This window comes from Ornithodoros turicata, chromosome 1 (genome assembly GCF_037126465.1).
Source record: "Ornithodoros turicata isolate Travis chromosome 1, ASM3712646v1, whole genome shotgun sequence".
NCBI classification, from domain to species: Eukaryota; Metazoa; Arthropoda; class Arachnida; order Ixodida; family Argasidae; genus Ornithodoros; species Ornithodoros turicata.
Genome location: NC_088201.1, coordinates 184,150,912 through 184,155,758, shown reverse-complemented (window position 1 = coordinate 184,155,758; position 4,847 = coordinate 184,150,912). Strand labels below are relative to the sequence as shown.

At 44.8% G+C, this 4,847-nt stretch overlaps 1 long non-coding RNA gene across 2 annotated transcripts; it reads left to right on the top strand.

Moving 5' to 3' along the window:
• Positions 1 to 1,767: 1,767 nt before the first annotated feature.
• Positions 1,768 to 3,660, top strand: LOC135373847 (uncharacterized). Of its 2 annotated transcripts, none has more exons than XR_010416618.1 (4): positions 1,768 to 2,268; positions 2,352 to 2,451; positions 2,743 to 2,841; positions 3,353 to 3,660. It is a non-coding gene; the product is annotated as an uncharacterized LOC135373847 (long non-coding RNA). The 2 variants fall into 2 exon arrangements; XR_010416619.1 differs by having other exon boundaries at positions 2,577 to 2,841.
• The last annotated feature ends 1,187 nt before the right edge of the window (positions 3,661 to 4,847 follow it).

The window sequence follows — 4,847 nt, the reverse complement described above, 5'->3', positions numbered from 1 at the left end:
TGTCGTGTTCAACGTAACTTTGTGCTACATACAAACAACAACGACGACTTTATTTCGAGGTAATGTATGGGGAGTTGCATCCCCAGGGGCGATAATCTACCCCATTGTGCTACATAGAAAACAATTGCAGTAGTAACTGTCAGGGTTCTATTGTCGCGCTCTGTGCATTGTGGATTTTGTTGAAAAGGTGCTTTTATGGGGTGTTGCACAACAGCACACAACTCACAATGTTTGTCGTACCTTTTTCTACGATTTCGATGTTCTGTCATCTAATTAGTAGTAGTTACTGGACACAGACTGTCCGCAACGCTACAAGGCTTCTGGACACGTTTAATTAGCAATTAGAGCTAATTGGGACCCCCCACATTAATACCCCAAGAACACACATGGTCCTCAGGATGTCCCCACAGTGTCATCGTGTCCTCTTCCTTCGAGGTGTATCCCCAGGAAGTCCTGAGGACAACACTCGCGGACTGTCCGTGAAGGGTCATTCAGGCACGTCCTGTGCCTGTCCCTGTGGGTAGCTAGGAGGACGAGAACTATTATATTATTTAGTTTACCTGCTCAAACTCCCTAAGCACATTTGTTTTGTTTTTGGGCCGATCCTCGGACCTGACTGACATTTTTCTTAAATATAGGGTACGTGGCCCAGCGTAAAATCCTCTGCCGCTAAAAGGAATGACTGTCTATTATACATGAAAGATTTCTCCTGGAAAGAACAAAACGCGCGATTCTGTGGCACTTGTTTTGACTTTCAAAGGTTCTACCTGAATGTCTCAAACCAAAGGAAGTAAGAAACATAGACTTTGGAATGAAGCAGAGCTACTACTTCAATCAATTTTTCGCTTTGGGTCTTGTTCTTTGAGTAATCGAAAGAAACATGGACAGCTCACTCTTCGTTTTGTGTAGCAGGCGAGCAGGACTCTCGAATTTACGGAGGGTCACGTTATAAGCAACTAGCAGTATCTGTGTGGGCTTCGGGAGAGAATTTTCGGAGTTGGTTACAGAGTGGGAAAGCTTAAGCTTATCCCACCCTACAGTTGGCAGTACGAGAATTTCTCAGACTTAGTGTCCTTGACAAGATTCTGTTTCTCAGTGGAAGAATAAAAATGCTTCCTTAACTTTGGTGTCATTACAATTTGATGTAACCATCTGTAAGCACTTGGCGGATGTGCGTGCCAGAAATACCAAAATAATCCAGGTAACACATGGTGTGCTAGTATACGTCTAAAAATCGGCTAACTTGAGACTTGAGGGGTACCGATAAATTTAGACGTCTACAAGCTGTCCCTAGCGCTATACATTATTTAAACGTCTAAGACGGGGCGGTCACGAGACATGGCTGAGATATTTTGCAGTAGACGTCTACCGTTAGACGTCTAAAACCATGCCACACGTTGGCCACATTTAGACTTGCATCACAAATTCATGCAACCATTTTCACTGGAGATATAACACAACGTTGCCTCTGTGTTCTGCGAAATATTATCAAAGTATAGTTTGTTCTTACTGCTGTCATGACAGAGCGACTAGAAACCATGTGTCTTGCAACCGTGAGGCTCAACGTGATTAGATTCAACTGTTGTTGGCACGTACTGACCCCGTGAACAAGTTTCAAGCAGGCAAAAGAAAATGTGGCTGCGGAAGAGTGCTGCAATGAGACGAAAACATACAGCGCGAAGAGCGAAGACGCCCTCGGGCGCCAGTTTGGAAACGGCATCGGCAGAGGGCGCCGCCAGCGGCGCAGCGCAACGGTCAGCGTTCAAACCGTTCAAACTTGTTCGCTCAGTTGCTGGAGCTGACGCTCGCTTGTGTAGCGTTTCGAAGTTTAGTAAGTTTATTTCTTGTCCAGCGTCGTGCGTATGTTTTCTTGCAATCTGGCGGTCAACTGGACAGTTCCGGCATCCTGTCCAATACGCAATGAGCGATATCGTTAAGCGTGACAACAAGCGCTGCTGTAGCGGGGAGGCAACGTCCCTTATTTGTTCTCTGTACTTAAGGTTTCAGGGGTGAGTTTGCTTTCTTTCTTGTCCTCTGCTTTCAGATTTGTGCCTGCTTGTGTTCGCAATCGCATGCATGCGATAGAGCTCTGGAGCACAGCAGCTGAAAATGGTTTTCTTTCTCTGCAGAATGATGTTGCGAATGAGTGACGAGCACAATGGAGATGTGGGACTGACCTAAATGTATTAACAAGATTGTCGTTTGGTTACGTTCGATGCTGTCTGTTCAGTGTACTGGCGACGAACAATATGGAGATATGGGACTGACGTATGTGTGTGTTCAGATTCAATCGTTTGGATACGTTCTTGGCTCGGGTACCTCTTGGATTTACGTCTTTATTATCTTTATAGGTGCTGGCAGAGTCATGGAATGAAGGTCACGATTACTACGCCTGGCCTGTAAGCCATTTGTTGGCACTTCAGCTGGGCTGGAGCTACGATCACATTTTAGGTAAACAAAAACAGTTACCTTTTCAGATCTGTTGCCCCCTTGTGTTCTATGTACTCGCTGATCTGACGCTGTCTGCTCTCACTACTCTGTGCTGTTGTCACTAATCTGTGCTGACTGTGTTGCAGTGAAATATGGGTGCAGTGACCATTTTGCCACGGGCAGCATGTTTATGATAGTTGCATCTTTTTAAACAGTGCGTACGTTGAGAAGTTCTTTCGTTTGATATCTGGCTGTCAAAAGCCGCACACATTATGCTGGCGCGGGTACCTCATGGTTTCATGTATTTTATAGGTGTTCCAGGCTCATGGAATGGAGGTGACGAATACAACGGCTGTCCTGTGGGTCATTTGTTGGCACTTCGGCTTAGCTGCAGCAACGATCCTATTTCAGGTAAACAAAAACTATTACCTTTTCTAACCTGACTGTGCTGTTGTTCAATATCGCTGGTTTTCTAAGAGTTCGCTAATCTGATGCTCGTGTGAGTCTCTTGTAAATACTTTGTTGCCAAAGAGCTTCAGTTACAGCTGGATTGTCTGAACTGCGTCTGATTCATGTCATTGATGCCATGTAAGTGCAACCTGTCAGAATGATTATTTTTCAGATTCAGTCACACAATTTCATTTTTAACGTGTGCACATTGTGATTTGCCGAGTAGGATGTGTCACTTCACGGTCTCTTTGGTAACCTCATCTTTCGTCTTCGAATTGTCAGTCGGGAATCAAATGGGTTCTCCACGAGCAACTATGATCCGACATGTATGGATACGGAAATACTTGACACTTGCATAGTGCCTGAATAAAAAATATGCATACATTGCAGTTCTGCAGTAAACAAGCTGCATGCAACATTTTTACATAGAGGCATTTATAGTGATATCACACATTGTCTTTTCTATTTTCAGTGTACCTCGGAAACGTTCCTTCCTGCTACCCACAGCCGTCTACCACCCCACACGTGTGTAAAGTACTGGTTGCATTGGGAGCACCCAAGCACGGACCCAGAGACAGAGGCAATACTTACAGCTACCAGTGATATAAGTGCTGCGATTTGTGTACATGTACATTACTATCTGCTTTGGAAGAGTACCAAGATTTGCTGGTACGTGACTGTGCAATAAGGGGAAGTGCTCACAATGTCTGCTGACTTGTCGACATGTTTGGAAGTCAGTGTTTGCCCGGTATGTTCATAGAAATAAATCTTGTACCAACATCCATGTTGCCTTTGTAAGACATACTGTGCATGTACATGTCAGTGACATATACCTGGACGAACCAATACATGTGCCACTAGTGCCAAAATTTAGGTATGAAATATGTATAATTTTAGATGTCATGGCTAATACATGTCTATATGACGGCTCAGTGGATAGATAAGTACCGTCCTATTTTAGACATTTGGTCTAAAATGGTCTAAATCGATCCAACAATTATCCGGCTATTAGCCGTATTTTAGCGTAACGTTAGCTGGACTAGGGGACGGATATACAAAGCAATAGAGCTACTTTGTTAGACGTCCAATAGACATTCCCAAAGTCTACATTTAGACATCTTTTAGACGTATACTAGTGCAAACGCGTTGCATGGGAACACAAATCAAAACAGGGAATTGAGGGAAAGCATTGTCCTCCATGTGTACTTAAACTGTCCTAAATTGGTCCCTGATGATGGGCGAGGGACAGCCTCGGGGATGTCATCTCATATGCCAAAGTGGCAGTATTATGACATTTTGAGGATCAGATTATGACATCCTAGGGATGTCATACCTGTCCCCATCTGACAACCTTAGGATAGCCCTGGGATGACAGTGTGTTCTTGGGGTAAGGACCCACCAGGGAGTCATCACACTAATTGGGGAGCATCTAGGACGTGTCCAGACCACCCTGTGCGTTGCGGACAATCTGTGCCCATAAAAAATAAAAAAATAGGTAGAGATAGAGTGGAGAGAAGGAGTTTAGTTGAAGATCAACGACGCCATCTTGAAGGAAGCGGCCGCTGACCATCGCCGGGCGACGGAGCACAGAGGCAGGTTGCAAAGCATCCTAGCTATGACCACAAGTTCCGGACATCCTGTGACGTCAGCCGTGACGTCATCATGGCATGTCTGGGCAAGTTAGGACAGCTCTGGACATGCAAGGAGAAAAACACTCGTAATACAGAGGCTGGGAAAGCAAGAGTATGCAAACCATCAATAGCTAACAAGAAAAAACAATTAGTTACACAACAAATGAGCCCACTAGAACAGGAGCGCAGAACGATGCGACTGCTCCATCCGAGAGGCAGGCAGAGAACTGACTCGTAATGGTTTTTTTTCTCCTGTATAAAGCCCCGCAGCTGCATCCCCTAGCGGTTACTTTCTCAACTAATCTCACAACAAAATTATTAAGAATCACGCCAGCG